Raw genomic sequence first — 18,860 nt, 5'->3', positions numbered from 1 at the left:
TCAACAAGTCAAACATTCTATAGTGATGGCACCAATGAACTGGTCTCTCATTTGGAGAAATACGTTTGTCACCAGGGTGACTATTTTTTTTAAATTTATTTTTTATTTACACATCAAGTTCCATAGGACCAAACAGAGGATCAAATCTCGAAGGTCATGTAACGTGTCAGTACATGAAATTAAAATGTAGAAGTAATAACAGATAAAAATAACATGTTTATGAACCCAAAAAAGTCAGTACATAAGTTTAAGTAAACAAAATCAACAATACAAGAATCGGCTTATTTTTTCAAGGAACTCTTTGACAGAATAGAAGGAGTGACCCATTAGGAATCTCTTCAGTTTAGATTTGAAAGTGCGTGGATTACTGCTAAGATTTTTGAATTCTTGTGGTAGCTTATTGAAAATGAATGCAGCAGTATACTGCAACCCCTTTCTGCACAAGAGTTAAGGAAGTCCGATGCAAATACAGGTTTGATTTCTGCTGAGTATTAATTGAGTGAAAGCTGATTATTCTTGCAAAGAAGTTAATATTGTTAACAAGAAATGACAGTAAGGAATATACACTCCTGGAAATTGAAATAAGAACACCGTGAATTCATTGTCCCAGGAAGGGGAAACTTTATTGACACATTCCTGGGGTCAGATACATCACATGATCACACTGACAGAACCACAGGCACATAGACACAGGCAACAGAGCATGCACAATGTCGGCACTAGTACAGTACACCTTTCGCAGCAATGCAGGCTGCTATTCTCCCATGGAGACGATCGTAGAGATGCTGGATGTAGTCCTGTGGAACGGCTTGCCATGCCATTTCCACCTGGCGCCTCAGTTGGACCAGCGTTCGTGCTGGACGTGCAGACCACGTGAGACGACGCTTCATCCAGTCCCAAACATGCTCAATGGGGGACAGATCCGGAGATCTTGCTGGCCAGGGTAGTTGACTTACACCTTCTAGAGCACGTTGGGTGGCACGGGATACATGCGGACGTGCATTGACCTGTTGGAACAGCAAGTTCCCTTGCCGGTCTAGGAATGGTAGAATGATGGGTTCGATGATGGTTTGGATGTACCGTGCACTATTCAGTGTCCCCTCGGCCAGTGTAGGAGATCGCCCCCCACACCATGATGCCGAGTGTTGGCCCTGTGTGCCTCGGTCGTATGCAGTCCTGATTGTGGCGCTCACCTGCACGGCACCAAACACGCATTCTACCATCATTGGCACCAAGGCAGAAGCGACTCTCATCGCTGAAGACGACACGTCTCCATTCGTCCCTCCATTCACGCCTGTCGCGACACCACTGGAGGCGGGCTGCACGATGTTGGGGCGTGAGCGGAAGATGGCCTAACGGTGTGCGGGACCGTATCCCAGCTTCATGGAGACGGTTGCGAATGGTCCTCGCCGATACCCCAGGAGCAACAGTGTCCCTAATTTGCTGGGAAGTGGCGGTGCGGTCCCCTACGGCACTGCGTAGGATCCTACAGTCTTGGCGTGCATCCGTGCGTTGCTGCGGTCCGGTCCCAGGTCAACGGGCATGTGCACCTTCCGCCGACCACTGGCGACATCGATGTACTGTGGAGACCTCATGCCCCACGTGTTGAGCAATTCGGCGGTACGTCCACCCGGCCTCCCGCATGCCCACTATATGCCCTCGCTCAAAGTCCGTCAACTGCACATACGGTTCACGTCCACGCTGTCGCGGCATGCTACCAGTATTAAAGACTGCGATGGAGCTCCGTATGCCACGGCAAACTGGCTGACACTGACGGCCTCGGTGCACAAATGCTGCACAGCTAGCGCCATTCGACGGCCAACACCGTGGTTCCTGGTGTGTCCGCTGTGCTGTGCGTGTGATCATTGCTTGTACAGCCCTCTCGCAGTGTCCGGAGCAAGTATGGTGGGTCTGACACACCGGTGTCAATGTGTTCTTTTTTCCATTTCCAGGAGTGTATATATTGAGAGACCAATGATAAAATACTCAGACTCGTGTTTATGAAATTTGTTTCATTTAAAAAGCTTCAAGAGTTCTCATAAAAATGTGGAGGCATTACTTTTCAACACTCCACACATACATCAACCTGTAGATGAGTTTTGGGACCTATTTCATCAAAGAGACAGAAATTGTGGAAGTTTATATGTCTTTGGTTATAACAGAAAGTAAGTGATAAAATAACTGAAAACATGGCAGTTTGTCAGTTCTGTCTTTTTCTATATCTGTTTATCTGGGAGAGTCAAATGGAAACCATAAATACATTTAAAAATTTTATTTAGAGCCCACAAACTGCACTGTATCAATTTCAGATGTAATATCCTCATGCCTAATGCAAGTTTCCCATCCCCCCTTTTTTTTATAGCTGAGTATTATGCATTAGTGACTGACCTGCCTGGATAGCTGAACATGGTAACATGCCACTTCCGGGATTCAGGGAGGCAAACCTGCCACAGTTCGAATCTGCCTTGAGGCTTTTTGGAGGGCTGATGAGCCAACGAACCAGGATGTTGGTTTTTAAGCTGTTACTCACATCAAAGTATTTATTTGCCTCATTTACACACTATGAAGACATTTGGAAAATGTTCTCACACATGAACAAAAATTTACTCAAGACATGGGGAAGGGGAGGGGGGGCATCCAGAAGAGCATCCATGTATAACCAGTTATCTATAACATTGCTTCAGACTATGTGGCAGTAGCAGAAACAGGAAAGTGCAAAGGTGAGTAAGAAGAAGGGACTGTGTTCACTCACCCTATGTATCCTCAAGAAGACTTCTTTTGGTCCCAAAAGAAGCTCAGGATGACTGTGTGTTGCTAACATGCTCAGGATGAAATGATTCTTAACTCACACTCTTCACTTTGACTGATGGTAGTGGACCCACGTTTCTCCCCCAGTGACAATTATTGCATAGAATGCACCATACTTTATTGTTAAACCACCACATTTTACCACGAGTGAGAAGTGTGGGCTTTGTCATAGGTTTGTGACTAGTGCATTACAATGTAAGATTTGTTCCAAGTATTTTCATTGGGGGGGAAAGCAGTGGTGAAGCCAGACAGGCATTATAGCAAAATCCTCTCCTAGAAACAGAATTTGTAGTAGAACTAAGTTGACTGAGGAGCAGGAGCATAAGATCTGTGCCCTTCAGGTGTAGTTACAAGAAGTAAAGGAGGAACTAGATAGGTTGCAGAGGGTGAAGGATGCTGGGGAATAGGAACTGGCAAGAAGGCAGCTAGGAGAAGGAGATATTCAGTCAGGTGTACTTTGCGTATAAGCAATAGATTTGACCAACTGTCAGAGGTGAGTGGAGGGAATCCTCTTGTAGCTGTAAGTGTAGGAAACATGCAGCAGTCCTCAGCAGTTAGAGAGCGTAAGTCAGTTGCAAACTGTAACAGAAAGAAGAAAGTTCTGCTGCTATGTAATTCGCGTGGCAGAGATGTGGCCAGCAGTTGCAGAAAGTGTTGGGAAATGAGTACCAGGTCACCAGCATTGTGCAGTCTAGCACAGGGTTGGCTCAGGTGACTGTTAACACAGAGGAGTTATGAAGGAATTTTATAAAAGAGGATCAGATAGTGATTGTGGGTGAACAGGGAATAGTATTGATAGGGATGGGGAATATGATGTAGATGGTGACATGGTAAAGATAGCTACTCAAACTGGTGGTACTAATGTTCACTCCATGCAACTGTTTCAGCATTGTGATCGGCCTCATCTTAATGCTGCTGTTAGGCATTTTAACATGGGGCTGGAGAAAGCACTTATGGTGGAGGGCACTTTGCAGTGGTGCCAGTTGAGTCTATCAGTGGATCGGATCTCACTACGTATGGTCTGCACCTCAATAGGTATGGGAAGGGGAGGCTAGCAATGCTTATAGGTGACAGTGTAGTGGATAGTGGTGGGATAACTCAAGGAAAATTCCTGCAATAGTTGGTGTTAGAACTGCACCTTTTCTAGGCTGAAGTCAGCTGATAGGTATCCCTGCTTAAAGGAAGTCCCTCTAACAAAGGAATCACTTCCAGAGGAGGTCAGATATCCAAGTAGAGAAGGAATTAGCATATTTCATCTAAATATAAGAGGTATTAGAGATAAAGTTAGTGAACTGCTTACAGATGTTGGCTCTGACATTATTGGTGTATCGGAGCGGCTCAGAGGCTACCTTTACCAGGATATAGATTAGCTGGCTGTTTTTCAAGGAGTTCTTTGCAGAGTGGGGCAGTGGCCATAGTATTTCACATGAGTCTGTAGACATATCATGGTACTGCACTGAACAGGTATTTGAATGTTGTGCAGGGGCAGTTGAAATCAGTGAAACTAAATTTCTAATTGTTGTTGTTTATAGGTCCTCTAACTCTGACTTCAGATCATTTCTGCTGAAGTTAGAGAGGGTTCTTGGTTCACTTTATAGGAAGTCCCAAGAATTAGTTATATGTGGTGATTTCAATATCAATTTTGTATATGACTGTGCAAGAAAAAGGATGTTGGTAGACATACTAAATTAATATGATCTGATGTAGATTATATTTTTCCCAGTCAGGGTGCAGAGGAACAGTAGCACAGCCGTAGACAATAGTTTTATTCATTCTTCATTATTAGATGTTAGTAAAATAGTGAATGGCCTTTCTGACCATGACACACAAATTTTTACACTAAATGTTTTTTTGTACTCAAACAAATGTTTTATAATATTATAAACTCTGTAGAAAAGCTAATCCAATGGCAGTAGGGTTTTAAACCTTGTTAAGGAGCAAGAGCAGCAGGATGTTTATAGTGCCGTCAACATGGATGAAAAATCTCATGCTCTTTGAAAGTTGCTTTTCATTAGAACATTCTAAACAGGGTGCTGACAGTAAAAGGGAGCCTGGGTGGCTGACTAGCGAGATAAGGATATCATGTGGAACAAAGTGGGAATTATACCAATACGTTAGAAGCACAATGAAGCTACAGTAGCCCATTACAAGCAGTTTTGTAAGGTGCTTAAAATATGATTAGGAAGGCAGAGGGTATGAAGTATTAAAAAAAGAATAGCTAATTCACAGGATAAAATTAAAACCATATGGCCAGTTGTGAAGGAAGTGTGTGGTCAACAGCACTAGGTTGACAACATAGTCAGTTTGTACTGAAACTTTTTCTGTAGTTGATAAGTCAGATATATGTACAGTATTTAACAATAATTTTCTGAGCATTGCAGGTGAATTAAATAAAAACTTAGATTCTACAGGGAATCATATAACACTCTTGGAAAATGCCTTTCTGAGACTGATGTCTGAAATACTCCTCTGTGATACTGACAAGGGGCAAACTGAGTCAATAATTAAATCACTGAAGACTAAGGACTCTCATGGATGTGATAGAGTGCCTAGCAGAATATTAAAGTACTGTGCTGTGCATGTTAGCCCTATACTTAGCTGTATTTGTAATTTTTCCTTTAAGAATAGTCAGTTTCCTGAATGATTTAATTTCTCAGCAGTAAAGCTGCTTTATAAAAAGGAAGAAAGGGATAATGTAGACAATTTCTAGGCATCTCTTTTGATTTAACTAAGGCTTTTGATTGTGTTGATCACAAAATATTGCTTGAGAAGTGGACCATTATGGAATATGGAGAGTAGCTCGCAATTGGTTCACCTCCTACTTTAACAACAGACAGCAAAGGGTCATTGTCCACAGTATTGAGAATGGTTGTGATGTGGGGTCTGAGTGGGGCACTGTTAAATGGGAGATGCCCCAGGGATAAGTGCTGGGGACACTCCTGTTCCTTATTTATATAAATGATATGCCGTCTAGCATTACAGGTAATTCTAAAATATTTCTGTTTGCTGTTGACACTAACTTCGTAGTACAGGATGCTGTGTACAACATTAGCTCTGTTCAAAATAGTGCTGTTCATGACATAAGTTCATGGCTTGTAGGAAATAAAGTAATGCTAAATCACAGTAAGACTCAGTGTTTACATTTTGTAACACATGATGCAACAAAACCCAATATTTTAATTTCACAGAATGGGCATATGATTAGTGAAACTGAACAATTCAAATTTCTAGGTGTTCAGATAGATAATAAACTGTCATGGTAAGCCAACATTCAGGATCTTGTTCAAAGACTTAATGCTGCAATTTTTACTATTCAAGTAGTATCTGAAGTAAGTGATTGTTTGACATGAAAATTAGTCTACTTTGTTTATTTTCATTTGCTTATGTCATATGGTATTACATTTTGGAGTAATTCTCCCCATTCTCATAGGATATTTTTGGTTCAGAAATGGGTAGTTTGGGCAATAAGTGGTGTAAGTTTGTGAACCTCTTGTTGACCCCTGTTCACTGGTCTGGGTATCCTGAAACTGGCCTCTCAATTCCTTTCTTGTTAATTATATCAGCTTATTCCCAAGAATTAGCAGCTTTCATTCAGCTAATACTAGGCAGAAATCCAATCTGCATTTGAATGGCACTTCCTTGACTCCTGTGCAGAAAGGGGTTGCAGTATACTGCTGCATCCATTTTCAATAAGCTACCACAAGAATTCAAAAATCTTAGCAGTAATGCAAGCAGTTTCATATCGGAACTGAAGAGTTTTCTCGAGGGTCACTCCTTCTATTCTGTAGAGGAGTTCCTTGAGAAATTAAGCTGATTCCTACATTATATTGTTGATTGCATTTACATAAACTTATGGCTTGTCCTTTTTGGGTTCAGAAACATTTTATTTCATCTGTTATTATTTTTATGTTGTAATTTCATGTATTGACATGTTCCATGACTTTGGTGATTTGCTCCTCAATTTGGTCCTCTGGAACTAGACATGTAAAATAAATAAATAAAATACCACAGAAGTTGTTCACATGCACCAACACAATGCTGTTTCAATTCAGGAGTCTGTTACTGGGGCACTCATCTTGGTGCAATTGGAACACATCGCATATAGTGAGGTCAGCTGAACAGTTACTAATATTCACAGTTACTGCAATGTCAAACAGTCTCAGTTGGCAGTATTACATGACAGGTTCAATGCCTATGGATTATTAGGTGGCCAGAACTTGATATTCCTAACCAAGACATGGACATCATACTGCTTGTAAATTTCTAATTCTATTTGTAGGGATAATGCTGTGACACTTATGCATCACTGTACTGGACCTTCATTCTGTCATGAATTCTGATCAATTGCACAGTGTTAATCAAATAATGGGATGCTGCCAGTCTGTTCATCAGGTTGTTAGTGGGACAAGCACCTTAACACTGCCACTGTCAGCAATTATGTCTTCGCTAAACTCACTAACAAGGTCATATGGAACTAAAAATTTGGCTACAAGGCTTCAAAATTTGTATAGGCTTCATTGAGGATGACTTAACAATGGGCTTGATACTCCATGACACAGTTGACAGTTGAGGAATATGTTTACCAATTTGTAGCCTACTCCCATCATGTTTCACTTTGTTATTACACATTTACTGATTTTATACACAGCAAAATTTAGAACCTTTGCACTGCTGTAGGTGTTTTGCTTTTTGCACCACCAGCTCCTCAAATATACAAAGAACAGTTTCAGACAATATTTATGTCTAAAGGAAGGCATTGTTTCTATTAGGTTGAAAGTGCTGTCATCAATGAGTTTCTAGATTATTATGCAACTTATCTGTCTCATGTGAAATCTTCATGCTACATGTTTTTGATCATCATCTGTACCTTTAAAATGGTCATCAAAACAACTTGAATGTATGAACACGTAAAGTCTGTAAATGAGTCCATTATCATATTAAGGCAATTTATTTGTAAATGTCCTATTGATAAAATAAATTTTACAGTTCACTAGTGCTGGTTTCAGTTACTGCCATCTTCAGATCTGTTACAAATGAAAATCAGTGGTGTAACCAACTGAGTTACACCACTTCTTCTTTTTTTTTTTTTTTTTTTTTTTTTTCAATTGCTCTGAAGATGGCCACAGCCAAAATTGGTAAGCTGGTAATAAAGAAATGTGAAACTTAAATGAAGCCTAGAAGAAGTTTAAAGACATATTTGCTTTGTAGTCACCATCCATTCAAAATTGTTAGTGAGATTTTAAGGGAATTTTAATCAAAAATGAGAATAGAGTTAGAGGAAAATTATGTTTATAATCACATCAAGTTCAGGGTCATTAAAGGTGAAGTATATTTTTGAGGTGGACAAAGATGGATAAGAAAGTCAGCTGTCTGTTGCTGAAGGAACCTTCTCAGCATTAACATTATATGGTTTAGGGAAAATGCAAGAACCTTGATTAAGATGGCTGGATGGGGATTCTAACTTTTCTGCTCCCAAATATGAAAGTATTGTTGCAAATACTGTACCCACCCACATAGTCAGGTAAATATAGTAAAACATGATTTTGCATAGAAAGTGAACAATTTTGTCATCTCTGATGCAAGGGCTATAAGGACACAATAAAAAGGATTGAGGGATATATGGAAGCACACAGATTGTTTTACATTATTTTAATTGCAAAGGGAAAAGGAAAGGAAGTAATTTTTAACTGTGAAAGGTACTAAGTGTAAGACCCTGTACAGTGGCTTGTTGGGCATAACATACTTTGATCAAAATAATTGATGAGGAAGTGGGGAGCATAGGTTCGGTCATGATGCACTGACATCTTATGAAAATATAAGTGTCTGGAAAAGCTTGAGCTGCAACTACTTAGTCTTTCTTAATACAGGAAGAGGCCATAAAACGCACATAAAAATGTCAACTTACACCTGCTAGTGGGAGGAATATTGCTCAGGTAGTTAGGATTCATGAATCATTGGTGTTAGAGCTAGTGATCACTTTAATTACTTGAAGAGTTTACATAATGTTTCAGTTGTTTGACGTATCGTGTCCTTGGGGTGGTAAGCTATTGGTAGGATACACTGTGAGAAGTAGCAGATGCTATTACAGCTGCTCATAGTGTAATTTCAGGTCTCCCTTCAAGCAACAGTTGGTACTTGAGGGAGATTGTGGCAACATTGCTACAAGGAGCTACAGTAAAAAATCAGGGCCCTCCTTGTTTACATCCTACCACAATTTTGAAGGAAATCATGGCAAGGTTGTCTGCAAAGAGCTACAGTAAGAAATGAGGGCCCTTCTTGGTTACACCCCATCACAATTCGTTGCAGAATGCAACTAAGCTACACTAAGCGTTTAGAAGAATATAGATCCAGGATGACTAAAACTGTCTTTGTTAACCTCTGGATGCTTGGTGTAACTGCTTGTAGCAACTTGATTTCAAATCATCCCAATACGTTGGACAGAGGAACATTGCAGATATGGGGTCTGTGAGTGTAACTACAATTTGTTCTCTTTTGCATTTCTGTGTAGACTGACAAGCAGTGTGTTTATCTGGAGGCGGAGTCTGGAACATGAAACATCTACACATTTGTGCACAAAACTTCCAAATATTGTGGCTTTGGAACAATGATGTGGGTAGATCAAATCTTGTCCCTATAGAGCTAAGTAGATGAACAGCAAATTGCCAGTTATGGTACTGTCACCTATTGTGGCTTTGGAACAATGATGTGGGTAGAACAAATCTTGTCCCTATAGAGCTAAGTAGATGAACAGCAAATTTCCAGTTATGGTACTGTCACCAGCATGCTCAAAGGGCTAGAAAACTGTTGAACACATCTGAGACTGGCTTGGTGGGCCCATTGCAGCCAGACTAATAACACTTCAGCCTGTAGCTTTTCCACTCTAGGAAAAGCAAAATGATCCTGAGACACTAGGGAAAAATCTAACTAAAACTGCGTCACAAAGGTTTTAGGCAGTAGATCATCATTCCCACTGACCACCCATCATATAAGGAGAGAGTCACTATGGTTGCTTCACTTATTTCTGTGCTGCCCTGCAGGTAAAGTCATTGTCTTCCCATGTATTCACTCATACAGACAACAATTATACAAATTTTCCATAGTGGAAAATGAAAACAAAATAACTTTTGAAGATGTTATGAAGAAACTCTATTTGATGCAAGTTATTCAAAATGCTGTACTGTGGATGAAGCAGGAACTCTGTACTGAAATTTGAAACAATGAACTGAGCAAAACACATATTCAACTTGTTGAAAGGGTGACTGTTGTTTCAAGTATCATACTGGATTAGTACTCATAGGACACATCAAAGCACTGATGCACACTTTGGGAGAATGAATTGAATTTAAGCAAGCTCAAGTGGTAATCCTGCAGAAGATTGTATGGATCTTTTGTGCATTTTTTCAGCACCTTGGATGTGAGGTGTCAGCAGTGTAATAATATTCTAAATGACAGTAGCATACAGGTTAATTCTTGGGTCACTACGTCAGATGCTCATACATTCCTTATCAAATCATAGACCTCAGCACACTTAAGCTTACCAGACAAAATACTAGTCATCCATTTAAAATGAGCACATTGGTCACTTTGGAATACTGTAGGAGCATAGAAATGGTACCAGGAGGTCATGTAACTCTTCCTACTGTTGTAAGTCATGGCAGTGTGCTGCATTGGAGGGGGAGCACTGCTGTCATTAATGAGCACATCTTATGGCTGGGGCATCAGAAGACATTTTACTGGCCATCAGTGTGGTAGTCAAGTACAGGATGGGCAAGATGTGCAGCATCAGTTCATCTGTTTGTGGATTCACATCACATGGTAAACCTTGTTTCTGACATAATGCAAGCACTGGGCTTGTTTCATATCCTATTGTACCATGAGTATGTCAGTTTGGGAAATGCTGGCCAGAGTGGCTGAGCGGTTCTAGGCGCTACAGTCTGGAGCCGCGCGACCGCTAGGGTTGCAGGTTTGAATCCTGCCTCGGGCATGGATGTGTGGGTTGTCCTTATGTTAGGTAGGTTTAAGTAGTTCTAAGTTCTAGGGGCTGATGACCTCAGCAGTTAAGTCCCATAGTGCTCAGAACCATTTGAACCATTTTTGAATTTGGGAAAAGCTGATATCCTGAAAGTGAACTGCCATGGCTAACAACATGTTGTTTTCATTGGCTGCTGTTGACAGTTGTGTATTTTAACAGTGAAAGCCACAGCCCTACATGTTTACCTTTGCTCATTGGATGATACAGTACACAGATATTAGCGACAATACAAAACCAAACAGTTGGATGATCTAAGCATGAATAAAAATTCTGTCTAAGAGGATGCTTGTGTGCTCTTCCCTCCCCTCCTCCCCCCTCTTGCCCTCCCACCAGTATCATCCTACTTCTTTCCTACTATTGGACACGTCTGGGATGTCATCAAGTAAAATCATGGTGGTGATGCTAGTGCATGGCAATAAAGGAAGTTATAAATGTTAATAGGTAAATTGTGTAATTAAACTAATCATGGCTGTATAATACCTATTTTTGGGCTCCATACTGTTTTGCCATTCAATGCTTGATATCTTTTTGCTGCAGGTGAAACTGTCATGTGACTAAGATTGTAATGTTCTCACAGGGAGCTAACTCCATCACTGGGGGAGTGCCTGCGCGTGTTGTGCCGTGAGCTTTGTGCTGATGGGCTGGTGACTTCAGACATTCCCGATGCAGTTTACAACAGCATTGACAATACCTCCCAACACTTTCCTGATTCAGCAGAGGTTGACCCATGGAGAAGATGTCACAACAGACTGCTGTCCTGTGCTGCGCATTCTTACCATCACTCAGAGTCTGCAAGCAACCCACGCTACTACCACCTGGAATCGTGGGAGGGAAGCTACCATGGCAGTCAAGAGTCCCTTGTACCCACTTCATAAGCCACCAAACAGCGGTTATTGGATACCATGAGATGATAACAACATTCACTTTTAGTTTCTGTGCAATTGATCTATTTTATTTTTTTTTTTAAGATGGTAGAGTTATTCCAAAGTATTGCACTGTAAGACTTCCAATACCAAAAGTATAGCTAATAACTCCATTTCCCAATCACAAAAAAGCATAATGAAAGAGAAATGAAATTATTATTTCTGAGGAATTATGTATTCACATTACACTGATTACATTCTGCGGCATGTGTCTGCAGCTTTTTGTCCATTCTCTAATTCAAGAGATAGAGAGGGTTATGGAAATCCAATGCATCATAGAAGTTTGGTTCTTTTCAACTAAATACCAAGTGAGCTGATAGCAAGCAAATGGGTTAAAAAATTGGGAATGGATGACCAGTTCTGGCATATTCCCTGCAACCAAAGGACACTACTAAACACATTTGATGGAAATGGGCAATGGCAAGCATTTTTAATTCTGATAACTTTCTGAAACAGCACTGTCAATATTTGTGTGTGTGTGTGTGTGTGTGTGTGTGTGTGTGTGTGTGTGTGTGCATGCATACGTGTGTGTCTGAGATGAAATTATAAATGTACATGTAACTGGGCTCTGAAGTATGCACCCATTTATCTTGAGATGTCATTGTACCATGACTGTATCATCTTATTATGGAAAATGATGCACAACTGTTGCTTTTGGGATTATTTTCCTGTGCATGTTGTGTCAGTTCATACATCTGACTTCATCTCACATACATCTCACTGGAAACGGAGAGCTTACTGGCCACACAAGAATCATAATAAGATTGCAGTTGGTCATAAATATATATGTACTGTGCCTAACTAACACTGCCTTCTTGAGAGATTATATTAAGATAATATCTCAAAAGAGGTGCAAATGAGAAACCAGGATATCTGTAGCATACTACCATGTTACATATCTCATCCTCTACCAGTTCTCTTTTTCTTCTCCCTTCTCCCACACTGACTACTTGCCTGCTCTTCTACCAAGAGATGACAAGAAGATATTGATCACTCTCAACATAATGCAAAAGCTAAGGAAAATGTGTTGTTCTACAAACTTGTGAGAATGCATTCTCTTTGACTCACTATGCTGTCACATGATGGTCATTCATCATACAATTGAACTGAGACTCAACTCTGAAAATGCCATTCAAGATGTTAGAATCATACTCCACTTTTCCCAAGGTGAACTGTTTACTGTTTGTTGATGGTAGCTTACAGTTGAAACTGTTTTATACCTGTTGCCTGTATCAGTTCATAGTATAGGCAGTTCAGTACCCACTTCCAAACAAAATATATAGAATTTGTGGAGCTGCTTGCAGCATGTCACACAGTACAACAAGCTTTTTTTTTTGGTAAGGACAAACCCTGTTACTGATATTTCTAGGAGAAGTGGTGGTGAACTCATGAAACTCTAGACTACAATATTACATCACTGTTATTTTTTACTTGTTTTATTGTCTGTGCTGGCCATAAATTGTTGCCATAACAATAGTAGCTTCATTCATCACAGCTGCAAATAGTGGTGGATGTTATTAAGTAGTCACACAGACTAAGAACATCTGTTATATCAGGAGCAGGCTGTTTAACATGGTCATTCTGTCCCTGACTATGAACATTTATTTATTTATATATCTTTTTGCATACATATATCAAATGATGAATTTTATGTACATAATATTGTTTTACAAAGGTTAAAATGTATTATCATATTTACAAATACACCAGTTTTGACAAGTTACAGACTACAGTAAGAACCGTGTTTCATGTATTGCAAAAATCTAGTTCTGTACAATTTGGAATTACAGTGTAGTATCAGGAGTACACGTAACTTAGACTTATTTCAGTTATACAGACATTTATTTAAGGAAATGATTTTAATTTTGTTTTACATCAGTTCCCTAATGTTACTTTTAATTTTGTTGTTTGGCAGAAATAAGTGGGCTCATTTCTTGTGTTGTAGTTACATATTGCATAACATTTTGGAGCCTTACAACAATGGTTTACAAAAAATAGAAATGCTTAAAATCTATATGTAAGGGTTGTTCTTGAAGCATCCACCCTTACTTTTTATTGTTGAAACCAACAATGGTATCAAGGTGCATATGCTCTCTCTGTTTGTAGGCTTACATAGTGTGCATGTCTGATTTCTTTCACAACTGTGGAAACTACTAGTCACTGACTAGCCATTGACAAGTGATCACATGTAAGTGGTAGTCATTAGATTTTGTGTTGCATGTAAAATGACAGAAAAACTGGATGAACATTACTGCATAATTTTTTTTGAAGCCCAGCAATCCTCCTATTGAAACAATCTGCAAGATTCAAGTGTTCGGGGATGAAACAATGGATACCATACAGTGTTCAGTGCTTCAACATTGAATAAAATTAAGCTCAATGAGAAGCTCATACAGGCAGGTACTGGAGATGTTAAAATATCATAAAATTATCATAAAAGAACAGTGAAAAATAATGTTAATATCTTGCATCAGAATGTCAGTGGATTAAAAAACAAAGTAGATGAGCTACTTGTTTGTTTAGGAGATTTGGAAACTGAGGGTGGAATAGATTATTTATTTATTTATTTATTTATTTACTTAGTATCCTTGTATCTCATCATTATAAAAATGATATAGGATTTGTCATTCACTGCCTTACATAGAAAATAGGACTTGAAAAGATTTACAATTATATGTCCATAAATAAAATATTATTACATATAACATGAAACCATATGCATAACATTCATAATATGCTAAATCAGAATAATAGATGAATACAATTTAGTTTTCAATGAGCATTTTGGGTCATTACGATGAAGGAAATAGGCTACTGTACAATGAATGCTGGTAATTTAAGTACTCCTTGTCACTATATAAACTCCTGCTTATTTGCATTTTTTTAAGTTCTTTTTTGAATATGTGGAATTTTGGTATACTTTTAATTTCATTTGGTAGCGCACTAAGTAAGATTTTAGGCTGATAAAGAATACTTTTTTGATACATAGCTCTCGTGTGACTTTCTCTATGAAAGTCATTTCTATTTCTCATTTTGTAGTTATGAACTTGACTGTTTAACAAAGAATGTTCCTGGTGTGCTTTCATAAAACATATATTTTCATAAATATAATAGATGGAAACATTCCACGTGGGAAAAATATATCTAAAAACAAAGATGATGAGACTTACCAAACAAAAGCACTGGCAGGTCGATAGACACACAAACAAACACAAACATACACACAAAATTCCAGCTTTCGCAACCAACGGTTGCTTCGTCAGGAAAGAGGGAAGGAGAGGGAAAGACGAAAAGATGTGGGTTTTAAGGGAGAGGGTAAGGAGTCATTCCAATCCCGGGAGCGGAAAGACTTACCTTATGGGGAAAAAAGGACGGGTATACACTCGCGCACACACACACACATATCCATCCGCACATACACAGACACAAGCAGACATTTGTAAAGGCAAAGAGTTTGGGCAGAGATGTCAATCAAGACGGAAGTCAAGAGGCAAAGATGTTGTTGAAAGACAGGTGAGGTGTGAGCGGCGGCAACTTGAAATTAGCGGAGGTTGAGGCCTGGCGGATAACGAGAAGAGAGGATATACTGAAGGGCAAGTTCCCATATCCGGAGTTCTGACAGGTTGGTGTTAGTGGGAAGTATCCAGATAACCCGGACGGTGTAACACTGTGCCAAGATGTGCTGGCCGTGCACCAAGGCATGTTTAGCCACAGGGTGAACCTCATTACCAACAAACACTGTCTGCCTGTGTCCATTCATGCGAATGAACAGTTTGTTGCTGGTCATTCCCACATAGAAAGCTTCACAGTGTAGGCAGGTTAGTTGGTAAATCACGTGGGTGCTTTCACACGTGGCTCTGCCGTTGATCGTGTACACCTTCCGGGTTACAGGACTGGAATAGGTGGTGGTGGGATGGTGCATGGGACAGGTTTTACACTGGGGCGGTTACAAGGGTAGGAGCCAGAGGGTAGGGAAGGTGGTTTGAGGATTTCTTAGGGATGAACTAAGAGGTTACGAAGGTTAGGTGGACGGCGGAAAGACACTCTTGGTGGAGTGGGGAGGATTTCATGAAGGATGGGTCTCATTTCAGGGCAGGATTTGAGGAAGTTGTATCCCTGCTGGAGAGCCACATTCAGAGTCTGATCCAGTCCTGGAAAGTATCCTGTCACAAGTGGGGCACTTTTGTGGTTCTTCTGTGGGAGGTTCTGAGTTTGAGGGGATGAGGAAGTGGCTCTGGTTATTTGCTTCTGTACCAGGTTGGGAAGGTAGTTGCAGGATGCGTAAGCTGTTTTCAGGTTGTTGGTGTAATGGTTCAGGGATTCCGAACTGGAGCAGATTTGTTTGCCACGAAGACCTAGGCTGTAGGGAAGGGACCGTTTGATGTGGAATGGGTGGCAGCTGTCATAATGGAGGTACTGTTGCTTGTTGGTGGGTTTGATGTGGACGGACGTGTGAAGCTGGCCATTGGACAGATGGAGGTCAACGTCAAGGAAAGTGGCATGGGATTTGGAGTAGGACCAGGTGAATCTGATGGAACCAAAGGAGTTGAGGTTGGAGAGGAAATTCTGGAGTTCTTCACTGTGAGTCCAGATCATGAAGATGTCATCAATAAATCTGTACCAAACTTTGGGTTGGCAGGCCTGGGTGACCAAGAAGGCTTCCTCTAGGGGACCCATGAATAGGTTGGCGTACGAGGGGGCCATCTTGGTACCCATGGCTGTTCCCTTTAATTGTTGGTATGTCTGGCCTTCGAAAGTGAAGAAGTTGTGGGTCAGGATGAAGCTGGCTAAGGTAATGAGGAAAGAGGTTTTAGGTAGGGTGGCAGGTGATCGGCATGAAAGGAAGTGCTCCATTGCAGCGACGCCCTGGACGTGCGGAATTCCTTTAGTTCCATCAGATTCACCTGGCCCTACTCCAAATCCCATGCCACTTTCCTTGACGTTGACCTCCATCTGTCCAATGGCCAGCTTCACACGTCCGTCCACATCAAACCCACCAACAAGCAACAGTACCTCCATTATGACAGCTGCCACCCATTCCACATCAAACGGTCCCTTTCCTACAGCCTAGGTCTTCGTGGCAAACGAATCTGCTCCAGTCTGGAATCCCTGAACCATTACACCAACAACCTGAAAACAGCTTACGCATCCCGCAACTACCCTCCCGACCTGGTACAGAAGCAAATAACCAGAGCCACTTCCTCATCCCCTCAAACTCAGAACCTCTCACAGAAGAACCACAAAAGTGCCCCACTTGTGACAGGATACTTTCCAGGACTGGATCAGACTCTGAATGTGGCTCTCCAGCAGGGATACAATTTCCTCAAATCCTGCCCTGAAATGAGATCCATCCTTCATGAAATCCTCCCCACTCCACCAAGAGTGTCTTTCCGCCATCCACCTAACCTTCGTAACCTCTTAGTTCATCCCTATGAAATCCCCAAACCACCTTCCCTACCCTCTGGCTCCTACCCTTGTAACCGCCCCCGGTGTAAAACCTGTCCCATGCACCCTCCCACCACCACCTACTCCAGTCCTGTAACCTGGAAGGTGTACACGATCAAAGGCAGAGCCACGTGTGAAAGCACCCACGTGATTTACCAGCTAACCTGCCTACACTGTGAAGCTTTCTATGTGGGAATGACCAGCAACAAACTGTCCATTCGCATGAATGGACACAGGCAGACAGTGTTTGTTGGTAATGAGGATCACCCTGTGGCTAAACATGCCTTGGTGCACGGCCAGCACATCTTGGCACAGTGTTACACCGTCCGGGTTATCTGGATACTTCCCACTAACACCAACCTGTCAGAACTCCGGAGATGGGAACTTGCCCTTCAGTATCCTCTCTTCTCGTTATCCGCCAGGCCTCAACCTCCGCTAATTTCAAGTTGCTGCCGCTCACACCTCACCTGTCTTTCAACAACATCTTTGCCTCTTTACTTCCGTCTCGACTGACATCTCTGCCCAAACTCTTTGCCTTTACAAATGTCTGCTTGTGTCTGTGTATGTGCGGATGGATATGTGTGTGTGTGTGTGCACGAGTGTATACCCGTCCTTTTTTCCCCATAAGGTAAGTCTTTCCGCTCCCGGGATTGGAATGACTCCTTACCCTCTCCCTTAAAACCCACGTCCTTTCGTCTTTCCCTCTTCTTCCCTCTTTCCTGACGAAGCAACCGTTGGCTGTGAAAGCTAGAAGTTTGTGTGTATGTTTGTGTTTGTTTGTGTGTCTATCGACCTGCCAGTGCTTTTGTTTGGTAAGTCTCATCATCTTTGTTTTTAGATATATTTTCATAAATATACATACATGGTAGAGTCATGATTTGTAGTTCCTTGAAAACTTTTTTACATGGTTCTCTGTGTGTCATACCTCTGATTATCCTTATTGCCCTCTTTTGATGCACAAACGAGTGTTTGGCCATACTGTTATTCCCCCAAAATATGGTACCATATCTTAGTGTACTATGTATGAATGCAGAGTAAAGACATAACACTGCAACAACACTACAGGAAGTTTTTAATATTCTAAGAACATAAAAATACTGACTTAATTTTTTGTTTAACATTTCTGTGTGTTTCTCCCACATTAAATATTCATCTAGCCATAATCCTAAACATTTATTGTGGGGGGTTTGCTCTATCTTAAACTGTTATTTGTCTGAAGTTCATCCAAATTGTTTTTTTTTGTCATTAATTTTTTATCGTAGTGTGAAAACTTTAGGAGCTAAAAAATTTTGTGTAGAGCAACATATAGAAGCATGTGCATGGGAGCTTAAACTAAATAATGATATTTTTATAATTGTAGCTGTATATAGGCCCCCAATGGGAAATTTTCATCTATTTTTGAAAAACTTGGTTTCTTTGTTGCACTATCTGTTAGAGAGAGAGGAGCAAATTATTGTTTGTGAGGATTTCAATGTAGATCTTCTGAAAGAGTCCAATAGAAAGCTTGAGCTTGAAGTATTACTTGGTTCTTTCAATTTGACATCAGTTATTGTTTTTCCTGATTGGGTGGTACAGGCAAGCAGCACATTGATAGACAATGTTTTTATAGATCAAGATAAATTTAATAAAATAAAAACTCTTCCTGTATGGTA

This window comes from Schistocerca piceifrons, chromosome 8 (genome assembly GCF_021461385.2).
Source record: "Schistocerca piceifrons isolate TAMUIC-IGC-003096 chromosome 8, iqSchPice1.1, whole genome shotgun sequence".
Classification (NCBI taxonomy): Eukaryota; Metazoa; Arthropoda; class Insecta; order Orthoptera; family Acrididae; genus Schistocerca; species Schistocerca piceifrons.
Note: the sequence above shows the minus strand (reverse complement) of the source record.